This window comes from Schistocerca americana, chromosome 6 (genome assembly GCF_021461395.2).
Source record: "Schistocerca americana isolate TAMUIC-IGC-003095 chromosome 6, iqSchAmer2.1, whole genome shotgun sequence".
In the NCBI taxonomy this organism is placed as follows: domain Eukaryota; kingdom Metazoa; phylum Arthropoda; class Insecta; order Orthoptera; family Acrididae; genus Schistocerca; species Schistocerca americana.
This window is the reverse complement of record NC_060124.1, coordinates 183,912,140-183,924,657: the sequence shown is the minus strand read 5'-3', so window position 1 is coordinate 183,924,657 and position 12,518 is coordinate 183,912,140.

Genomic DNA, 12,518 nt, shown 5'->3' with positions numbered 1-12,518 from the left:
GAACCGATTAATCCAGGAGTTTCTACTGGGAGATACAATTTAACTTGAACTCCCAACCAAAGTGCAACTTGTTTCTTTTTTTTTCACGTACACGGATAATTGACAGAGATGAAAGAAATCATAAAACAGAAACAAGTTGTAAGACAGTAGGATGAACTGCGGCCATTGTATTTCTCGTCTGATATCTACTTAGCCAAGGAGACGCACCAGAAATGTTTATCTGTCTTGATGCAGTTGGTATTTGAGACCAACTTATTAGCGTTTTTTTTTTCAGGTATATTTTCATTTTCAGTGGACAAAATAAGTACAGTGATACAGTGTGAGATGCGCAAAGACGACGCGAAAAGCAACGGAAAGCCACATCTGACGTTAATCTATTCTGTTATGGGAGGCGCTTTTATTTTCATGTGTGACAATTACTTGCAAAAGCACTCGACGGCCTTATGTAGTACAAAATTCATTGCCTTGTGACTTTCCTAGCTACCCCTGCAAACCTTTGGCTTCCTGATTCGGGGTTCAAAACTGCGTGAACGCTCATAAATCCTGTGTTCTAAAGCGTGACGCAGAAAATGCCAAGACGATGTGGTGCCATCAGTAAGGCATATTTTATGACTTTGATTGCCGCAGAGCTTTATACTCTAAAGAAACAAAAGGAACGGCTATCTCCATTTGGACGCCGGTTAGCGTTCATAGAGTTAAATTCTACGTGGAAAAGAGTGCGGTTCCAAACTCAGGGAGGGTATTGCACTGTGTGACACAAAATTGCACAACATTTTCTAGCAAATTAACTTCAGTGATGAATATCCAACAGCAGAATCGTGTTAGAATCCCTGAAACAAGGCAAATAAAACTTCCTTTTCTGTCGACAACAGTGACGCCTGACACGGTCATGGGGTGGGGGTGGGGGGTGGGGGGGGGGGGAAGGGGGGAGATAGCATTCTTCATGTGGTTTATTAAATAAATAGAAATTTCAAAATAAAAACTTTTAATGCCTTGACGGCAATTTTCCAGTCACAATTAAAGTTCGATAAGTTGGGATAAGAAAATAGTGGTCTAGGTATTAAAAGATTTAACTTTTAAAATTTATTTGTTTAATTGATGACTATTACTCTCAGAACGCTACAAACATCATAATTTATAGTCGATCTTTCTCTACACGTCATGTTCGTCGACTGTTCACAATCCCTCGCAAATGGCTGTCACTGTCATACACGAAGCCCCGAACCTTTAGGGTCAGTATTGTGTAGGCCTTAGAGGATCTCGGCGAGGATTCTTTGAGATCACGAATTTAGTGTCGGAAATGAATATTAAAGTCCTTTATTGACATAAACAACTTACAGTTTGTTGGAAAAACGTATCCTCACTGAAACTACTCACATTGACGATCGATTTCAGTGAATGCATTACAACTTAACATTGGCCAACGATAAAAAAAATTTCTATTGAAAGTGAAAATCTCGTTTGTTATGGTTATTTTAATCTACTGAATCCCAATATGGTAACAAAGAAGCCATATTACGCACCATTTCTGTAAACGTGACAGTCAGTATTAAAAAAAATTCATTTTAGCGATTTATTTCAGTTAATAATATGCTGTTTTAGTTGCGGTAGCAGTGGTTTGATGTGCATTGAAACTACTATGACAAACTCTTTGGCTCTTCTACTTCATTTACAATGGTTCGTTTTGTAACAACGTAACCACACAGTCGTATTCTACCTCTTAGAGGCTAGAGGCTCTGAGCACTATGGGACTCAACATCCGAGATCGCAAGTCCCCTAGAACTTAGAACTACTTACACCTAACTAACCTAAGGACATCACGCACATCCATGCCCGAGGCAGGATTCGAACCTGCGACCGTAGCGGTCGCGCGTTTCCAGACTGAAGCGCCTAGAACCGCTCGGCCACTACCTCTTAGAGCGTATGTTTATTTCAGTGGCTGGTTATAGTCGTAAAAACTATCCTGACACTATTTGTCACATTTGTTGTGAGTTTGTTAAAAGAAACATCAAAGGTACATTCCCGATTTCGTAAAGATTGTATAATTCTCACACTTTTGAAATAAACTTGGTGATCAGTGCAAGTGGTGAGAGCAACATAAGGTACATTACGTATCTGCTGAAGATATCAGAAAATGGTACAAATGGAACCTTAGATTTGCTGTTCCAGTGATATGGAGGGAGAAAAGAAACCATTCTCTTGAAGCACTGATGTTACTGGTTACAACTCAAGAAACAAAATATGTAAGGGCACCCTAACCTTCCCTTTGCCATTCTGCCACTGGACCATTGTTAAGATCTTCTTATTCTAAACAACTAGACGTTTTCGATGATGCTGTATGGATATTTGCAGTAAAACCCAGACCAATGCAGATGAACAAGCTGACGAAGAATTTCATTGTAGTTTGGAGAATACAGGGGCAAATAAGAAGAGAGCATACATTTTCCATACGTTTCAAATAAAAAAGTTATTTAGTATACTGCTAAAATTTTGTCGGTTTAATGAATTATTTTGAACTGAATATAAAAAGGAAGTCTTTATACATTTTTCTGGGAGTAGTTTAAAGGCTGTTTCATTACAGAATGACAACTGTTATACATCAGTATCTGTTTCCTATGTTGTACCTTTTAACGAAAGCTACGAAGATTTTGCTATTGTTTTAAATAAAATAACTTATTTGATTCATGACTGGAACATATGTGATAATTAAAGAGCGCCATGTGTAATCCTTGGCTAAAAAAGTGGCTTTTTCTAAATCCTTCTGTTTCTCATATGAATTGGATAGAGCAGCAGGTGGTCAACCTTCATCCAGAGTAAACAAGCCTACAAGAATATCTTTGAAGAACATTTTACGCAAGAGCCTTGTGCATACGAAATGTATTGTGTAACCAACACTATACTTCAAGCTGGCATACTATTTGTAAAAGTCTTACCCAAAACTGAAGAATGTTTCAATTATTTCAGCGAAAATTTCCTTCATTCTATCAAAAACGAAATTGAAAAACGGCTTATTTATTGTCCCTGACATTAGAAAAAGAATATTCGATTCGAAATAGCAATCAAAACAAACTGTGATAGAGAGGGATAATTTTATATCGTTAGAGGAGTTTCTTAATAAATTTATAGGCAACAAAAAAGAACTGCATTGTAACTGAGCTATAGCCAACATTCTGGAAAAGTTAAGGAAGTTAGACTGTTTGATGAGCCTCAAGATTCACTTTTTGAACAATCACATTAACTTTTTGTTTCGGAAATTTTGGGTGATTTCATGGAAGAAAAAATTTTAAGGAGAGAGATAAGATATGAGGTGACAAAAGTTGAGATACTGAAGGCGCATATACAGATGGCGGTAGTATCGCGTTCACAAGGTATAAGAGGGCACTGCATAGGCGGAGCTGTCATATGTATTCAGGTGGTTCATGTGAAAAGGATTCCGACGTGCCTATTGTCGGACAACGGGAATTGACAGACTTTGAACGCGGAATGCTAGTTGGAGCTGGACTCATGGGTCATTCCATTTTGGAAATCGTTAGGGAATATAACTTTCCGAGATCCACAGTGTCAGGAGTATGCCAAGAATACCACATTCTAGACCATTACCTCTCACCACGAACAACTTAGTGGTCTACGGCTTTCACTTAACGACCGAGAACAGCGGCGTTTGCGTAGAGTTGTCAGAACGAACAGACAAGCAACACTGCGTGAAATAACCGTAGAAATCGATGTGGGACGTACGACGAACGTATCCCTTACGATACTACGACGAAATTTGGCGTTAGTGGGCTATGGCAGCATACGACCGACGCAGGTGCCTTTGCTAAGAGCACGACATTGCCTGCAAACTTTTCCTGGGTTTGTGCTGCGCTGTGTAGCCGCGCGATCTAGGGGCGCCTTGCCACGGTTCACGTGGCTTCTCCTTCGGAGGTTCGAGTCCTCCCTCGGGCATAGGAGTGTGTGTGTTGTCTTTATCGTAAGTTAGATTAAGTAGTGTGCAAGCCCAGGGACCGATGACCTCAGCATTTTGGTCCCATAGGATCTTACCAATACCACCAGGTTCGTGACAATCTCGGTTGGACCCTAGACGACTGGAAGACTATAGCCTGATCAGATGAGTCCCAGTTTCAGTTGGTAAGAGCTGATGGTGGGGTTCGAGTGTGGCGCAGACCCTACGAGGCGAAGGAAATTGGAAATTTGTGGTAAGGTCTTATGGAACTAAACTGCTGTGGTCATCGGTCCGTAAGCTTACACTCTACCTAATCTAACTTAAACTAACTTACGCAAAGGACAACAAACACTCCCATGCCCGAAGGAGGACTCGAACCCCGAAGGGGGGAGCCGCGCAGACTGCGAGGCGAAGGACCAGTTGTCAACAATGCTCTGTGCAAGCTGGTGGTGGCTTCATGATGGTGTGGGCTGTGTTTGCATGGAATGAACTGAGTACTCTGGTCCAAATTAACCGATCATTGACTGGAAATGGTTATATTCGACTACTTGGAAACCATTTGCAGCATTCGTAGACTCCATGATCCCAAACAACGATGGAATTTTTACGGATGATAGTGCACCATGTCACTGGGCCACAATTGAGTGCGAGTGGTCTGAAGGACATTGTCGACAATTCGAGCGAATGATTTGGCCAAGCCGGCCGCGGTGGCCGTGCGGTTCTAGGCGCTGCAGTCCGGAACCGCGGGACTGCTACGGTCGCTGGTTCGAATCCTGCCTCGGGCATGGATGTGTGTGGTGTCCTTAGGTTAGTTAGGTTTAAGTAGTTCTAAGTTCTAGGGGACTGATGACCTAAGGTGTTAAGTCCCATAGTGCTCAGAGCCATTTGAACCATTTGATTTGGCCAAGATCGTCAGGCACGAAACGGATCGAAAATTTATAGGACATTATGTAGAGGTTAGTTCGTAGACAAAATCCACACCGGCAACACTTTTACAATTATGGACGCCTATAGAGTCAACACGAATTAGTATTTCTGAACGGGACTTCCCATGACTTGATGATCCAGGCCACGTCGAGTTCCTGAACTACGCCGGGCAAAAGTTAGTCCGGCACGAAATTAGGAGCTATCCCAAGACTTTTGTCACCCCAGTGTATAGGCCAATAGACGCATAAATCCTACATTTTTATCAGTTTTACCGATCAGTTGAGTTATTACATTGCCGCGCGGAATGGCCACGTGGTTAGAGGCGTATTGCGCGGCCCCTCCCGCCGGACGTTCGAGTCCTCCGTCGGGCATGGGTGTGTGTGTTGTTCTTAGCATAAGTTAGTTTAATTAGTGTGTAAGTCTAGGGACCGATGGTATAAGCAGTTTGATCCCTTAGGAATTGACACACATTTGAACATTACATTGTTTTTTCATTCCACTTGCATATGTTTTGCAGATTTTCTAATGTACAACGAAATCACAGTGTAAGAAACATGTGCATAATAGAAAAAATATGAATACGATGCCTAAAATCCCGTGGGATGATTGTAATACTTAAGAAAAAGCAATTGCCCTGTATTATCCACTGACAGAACTGAACGCAGGGCTCAAAATCATTTGGCTCTATTGCTTGAAACGGAGATTATGATAGGGGTATAAGTGATACGCTATTAACACTCTCCACACCGTGTTCCATTCAATGGGGAAGCTGAAAGGTGCTTATTTAACTGTGTCGTCCCGCACTGTCAACACTATCTCTTCAAATTCTACTGTGCATACGTTGCGAACTACTCCTTGTTAGATGCAGCACACATCAAATGTGACTGTGCAAGTTCATGTGATGAGTCATGCACCTTCTTCGACAACAGTGTTGAACTATAAACAGTACTAAACCACGCCGTAGACTCATCATAGGTAATTGTGTGCTACTCGTATTTTTCTTTGTAGCGCACCAAGGTCGAAGACACAGGCAGATGTTAGTCATGTTTACAAACATGTGACTGACACACATTTGTAATTCAACACTGATTTTGGACCACTCGTTTTTCAAGACATCCTGCACAAAGATGAATAGGTTGATTCATCTAAGTTGTTCACCCCAGATAGCTTCTGAACCGTTTAAAATATCGTGGTTCTGTTTTCACCCAAACGAATTGCGAGAAAATCCTCGTTAAATGAGGTATAATCTCTTTTCATAGTTATATAAGTCACTGAGATATCGGTGTCAATTTCTTTTTTTGAAATGGGAATGCAGTGATTTGTGCAACAAGTATCGTGATTCTAAAAGAGACGAATTCAACGGTGATTCACTCTCCAATTCACAGCTACTAATTTCAGAGTACTTACAGCACTAAGAATTTAGGTTGTATCTATTCTGAATATCAAATCGACTGGGTTCTTATGCGGAATTTTGAGATGTTACACGAAACAGTCCAGTCAGGCTGAGTATAATTAGAAAAGCGGTGCAGAGCTCAAAAATTTAAGTTAAAACTGATGCTAATTACGCTTGGCTACGAGTGGTTGGACCTACACAACGATTCCGAGGTAAAAGAGGTGACCCCTAAGGATGGTTCGCCACTTAACTACGGTAACAGTTACGATCTTGAATCTGTGAGACTTTTGAGAAAAAAGTGCAGATCAAAAATTGAATCATTTTTGAAACAGAGAATTGAAGTGTAAAAATTGTTAAATAAGAACTTCATGAATGTAACGTTGAGTTTCACACTTAGATTACAAAAGTATATCAGCAACAACAACAAAAATAAATCACAAAGGTATTAGATCAACAATACTTCCTAAAAATTGTTTTTGTTCAAGTGTTTGAAATGCCCACCGCCTATCGCAACACGAGTTTGTTTGCACTGTTGATGCAAGGCCTTCTTGACAGACTGACCAGATTCCTTCGATGTCAGTGCACACGCTGCAACAATATAATGTTGCAAATCCTCTTGTGTCCTCGGAACTTGTGCATAGACTTCATCTTTGAGTGTAATCCAGGTTTATGTTTCATCAACTAAATAAGGAAAAATCCCGTTTTCTCCAATAATCCCACACCTAAAATTCACAGTCCACCGCCTCTGAGGTTCAACCTGCCTCAGCCATTGTGGATTTTCATCGTCCCAGAAATGCATATTTCTTACATTCTTTGATTTGTGAAAATAGCTTCATCCGTAAAGAGGATTCTTTGAAAAAAGATCTTTTATTTTGATTTCGCATCATAAGCGAACGACAGAATTCCGTGCGTCTTCTACAATCCCTCTGGTTGACTTGATAGTGCGTTGTGAGGTGTCAAGTGACATGGATGGAAACTTTCGGAGCAAAATGTCAGCAACGCTGGATTGGAATTTTCCCATGCATGATACTCCCCGCCCACACACACACATTTTGCTATTCACATTCACTCACATTCAGCTTTGCTTTGAATTCTATTTATTTGCAAAACCTTGGCACTTTAGTTTCGTAGGGGGTTACGAGAGCCTGCCCTGAGGTATATTTGATCCTGAACTTTGAATGTTGTAGCAAACCAACTCGGTTCTACAACAGACGACGTTCCACATACGAGGAAAGTCTTGGATTCTCAGGCAGCCCCAGACATGTGTTAGAATAACGGTTCTGTAGGTGTAATGAGTGATAGTGGTCGCTTTTACCCAGTCGAGAAGCACATACCCGAAGCTTCACCTTCATATACCTTAACATGATAGTACGTACGTACTTGATTCCTTCCGCCAATCACCACGCTTTTGTGTTTGCCTTAACCTGTCATGGTGAGCTTACTACAGAAAATGCTATGTAGACTTGTAAATGAAAAAATTTGGGTAGATTCTAGGTTAACGCTGCACCACTTAACAGGATATTGTTAATTTCAAAGATTCACAACTTCTTTTAATTTTCAGAAATTTAAAACTGTTCACCTCACAAAACGAGAAGAGTTGTATGCTATGATTATAATATTCGTGATTCAAAGTTACAATCGTCCAACTCCAACAAATATCTGGATGTAACACGTTTCACGGACACGAAATGGAATGACCACATTAGGTCCTGTCGTGGACAAAGCATGTGGTAGACTTCTGTTTCTTGGTAAAATAATGGGCAAATGCAACCAGTCTACAAATCACACGTGCGACACTTTCTAGAATATTGCTCAAGTACACTATGTCATAAAAAATATTCTGACATCCTCAAAAACATTCGTTTTTCATATTAGGTGCATTGTGCTGCCACCTACTGCCAGGTACTCCTCATCAGCGACCTCAGTAGTCATTAGACATCATGAGAGGGCAGAATGAGGCGCTCCGCGGAGCTCACGGACTTCGAACGTGGTCAGGTGATTGGGTGTCGCTTGTGTCATACGTCTGTACGCGAGATTTCCACACACCTATGCGTCCCTAGGTCCACTGTTACCGATGTGATAGTGAAATGGAAATGTGAAGAGACGCGTGCAGCAGAAAAGCGTACAGGCCGACCTCGTCTGTTGACTGACAGAGACCGCCGACAGCTGAAGAGGGTCGTAATGTGTAATAGGCACACATATATCCAGACCATCACGCAGGAATTCCAAATTGCATCAGGGTCCAGTGCAAGTTAGGCAGGAGGTGAGAAAACTTGGATATCATGGTCGAGCGTCTGTTTATAATTCACACATGACGCCGGTAAACGCCAAACGACGCCTCGCTTGGTGTAAGGAGCGTAAACATTGGACGATTGAACAGTGGAAAAACGTTGTGTGGAGTGAAAAATCACGGTACACAATGTGGCGATCCGATGAGGGAGGGTGTGGGTATGGCGAATCCTCAGTGTATGTCGTTTGCCAGCGTGTGTAGTGCCAACAGTAAAATTCGGAGGCGGTGGTGTTATGGTGTGGTCGTGTTTTTCATGGAGAGGGGTTGCACCCCTTGTTGTTTTAAGTGGCACTATCACAGCACAGGTCTATATTTATGTTTTAAGGGCCTTCTTGCTTCCCACTGTTGAAGAGAAATTCGGGGATGGCGATTGCATTTTTCAACACGATCCAGCACTTGTTCATAATGCACGGCCTGTGGCGGAGTGGTTACACGACAGTAACATCCCTGTAATGGACTGGCCTGCACGGAGTCCTGACGTGAATGCTGTAGAATACCTTTGGGATGTTTTGGAACGCCGACTTCGTGCCAAGCCTCACCGACCGACATCGATACCTCTCCTCAGTGCAGCACTCCGTGAAGAATGGGCTGCCATTCCCCAAGAAACCCTCCAGCACCTGATTGACCGTACGCCTGCGAGAGTGGAAGCTGTCATCAAGGCTAAGGGTATGCCAACACAATATTGAATTCCAGCATTACCGATGGAGGGCGCCACGAACTTTCAAGTCATTTTCAGCCAAGTGTCCGGATACTTTTGATCATATTGTGTACGTAGGACCCGTACCTAATACGACTGACAGGAGAAAAAAATGGCTCTGAGCACTATGGGACTTAACAGCTGTGGTCATCAGTCCCCTAGAACTTAGAACTACTTAAACCTAACTAACCTAAGGACATCACACACATCCATGCCCGAGGCAGGATTCGAACCTGCGACCGTAGCAGTCTCGCGGTTCCGGACTGAGCGCCTATAACCGCGAGACCACCGCGGCCGGCAACTGACAGGAGATATTGAAAGTCTATAGAGAAGGGCAACAAGGGTGGTTACAGGTTTGTGTGACCCATAGGAGAGTGTCATAGACGCTGAAGAAACTCAACTGGCAGACTCTTGAAATAGATGTAAACTGTCCCTGAAAGTTTGCTAACATAGTCTCGAGCACCGGCTTTAAATAATGACTCTCACAGCACGCAGAGAGGCACTGAAACGATCATTCTTCCTGCGCTCCATATGTGAATGGAACGGGAAGAAGTCCTAATAACTGGTAATCACTGTGGTTTGCAGAGTGTAGCTGTACGCATATAAGAATATGTAGATGACTATTTTACAGATTCTGCAAAAACGTGGACGAGGTCAGTTGGCTCTTCGGATTTTCATACTCTGATGGGAGTTCAGATTCAGCTTCGCGATCTGTGATCTTGAGGTCGACTTTCATTACCACAGCGATAGTGGTGGAGGCACAACGGGGATATGGGGGTTGTTTGGCCCCGGGAGTGTTGATGAAAGGTGTGGAGACGGGTTTGGGACTGAAGGTACTATGAGAATTTTTGCAAAGGAGGTCATATGGAATTTGGAATTTGAGGGCTTAATTAGGACTCAATCTTCCCTGAAGATTATCTATTCTCTTTGAAGGTTTGGGCGATAATTCTGAAGTTACATGTTTAGAGATTTGCGTTTTAGGAATTCTGGGTCTGAATAGGAGGGATGAAGGTGTGAATGGCAGATAGGATGCTGCAGAAAGACGAGTTTTATTGCTGCACATAGTATTATTGTCCGGTGGAGCTGGTTTTTGTTGTGTGACTGGAAGGAGTTTCGGTGTTTTGCCGTATCCTTAGTGACTGCTGGAAGGAAAGATGGTTGTGGGATGCGAGATGATGGGATACGGCGCCGTTGTGGGTTACCTGCGGGTAGTGCAGGCCCTTCATCATGGAGTGCGTCAGCTGGTGTGCCGCGACTTGTTGATGGGATGCTTGGAGCTTCAGGCATTCCAACTGTAGCTCGGTGGGTTTCAGTTGCTGCTGCAAGGGCATATGTGGAGTTGGTGATTCTTGGCTGAGCAATCAGTGTAAAAACAGATATTGTAGAACACTTTTGTGCGGTTCATTGTTACTGATATATTGGTCTTAGATGCGGGTGCCGGCGGCAACAGTGAATCTGTACATCGCATGAAAAAGTATGATCCCGCGTTGATAATAAAGCCATTACGAAGGTATGAGACGGATGATCAAGTTTCATAAGTTCTTGTAGATATATTACAGTACTTCCACGTAATCTGGGGAAACGAAAGAAAAGGTGATGTGCATCGTCTTCTCCACAAGAGTAAAAAGGTGTCTCTACGCCGTGCAGCCTACGAAGACGTTTACGGAAACGTCCGTGGTTAAATTTGAGTCTATTAGATAGGCGAGGTGCCTAGTCATTGAATTTGTATAAGATTCTGTGGAACAGGGGACGAGAGGGTGAACTGTTGCGTACTTCTTCCCTTTGTGTCTTGTTTCCTGCAATTCCTGTTACAAGTGATCTGTCTTACATCATGCAGTTGTGTAGTACACATGGGTAATATGTACTTGGAATTGCAGTTCAGGGCCGCTGTGGTCGAGCAGTTCTAGGCGCTTCACGCTGGAACCGCGCTGCTGCTACGGTCGAAGGTTCGAATCCTGCCTCGGGCACGGATGTGTGTGATGTCCTTAGGTTAGTTAGGTTTAAGTAGTTCTAAGTCTAGGGGACTGATGACCTCAGATATTAAGTCCCATAGTGCTTAGAGCCACTTGAATTGGAGTGCATGTTGTATCCTCTGTTACATGTACATCAGCTTACTTCGCTAAAGGGCCGACAGCCCCATTGCCAGTGATCCCACAGTGTGACGTCACCCAAACAAAATTAACACAATGGCCTTCTTCACTCGTCGATCCCAAGACTACGATAATTCTGTACACAGCGGCGTTTTATGCTAAACTGGTGCTAAAATATTTAAGTGGTTTTAGATCAAATGCGAAGTCACTGAGTAGAAAATGTAGAAATGCAGCCGTCTGCGAGCAGAAATGAACTGTATGTACACTCCGGAAATTGAAATAAGAACACCGTGAATTCATTGTCCCAGGAAGGGGAAACTTTATTGACACGTTCCTGGGGTCAGATACATCACATGATCACACTGACAGAACCACAGGCACATAGACACAGGCAACAGAGCATGCACAATGTCGGCACTAGTACAGTGTATATCCACCTTTCGCAGCAATGCAGGCTGCTATTCTCCCATGGAGACGATCGTAGAGATGCTGGATGTAGTCCTGTGGAACGGCTTGCCATGCCATTTCCACCTGGCGCCTCAGTTGGACCAGCGTTCGTGCTGGACGCGCAGACCGTGTGAGACGACGCTTCATCCAGTCCCAAACATGCTCAATGGGGGACAGATCCGGAGATCTTGCTGGCCAGGGTAGTTGACTTACACCTTCTAGAGCACGTTGGGTGGCACGGGATACATGCGGACGTGCATTGTCCTGTTGGAACAGCAAGTTCCCTTGCCGGTCTAGGAATGGTAGAACGGTGGGTTCGATGACGGTTTGGATGTACCATGCACTATTCAGTGTCCCCTCGACGATCACCAGTGGTGTACGGCCAGTGTAGGAGATCGCTCCCCACACCATGATGCCGGGTGTTGGCCCTGTGTGCCTCGGTCGTATGCAGTCCTGATTGTGGCGCTCACCTGCACGGCGCCAGACACGCATACGACCATCATTGGCACCAAGGCAGAAGCGACTCTCATCGCTGAAGACGACACGTCTCCATTCGTCCCTCCATTCACGCCTGTCGCGACACCACTGGAGGCGGGCTGCACGATGTTGGGGCGTGAGCGGAAGACGGCCTAACGGTGTGCGGGACCGTAGCCCAGCTTCATGGAGACGGTTGCGAATGGTCCTCGCCGATACCCCAGGAGCAACAGTGTCCCTAATTTGCTGGGAAGTGG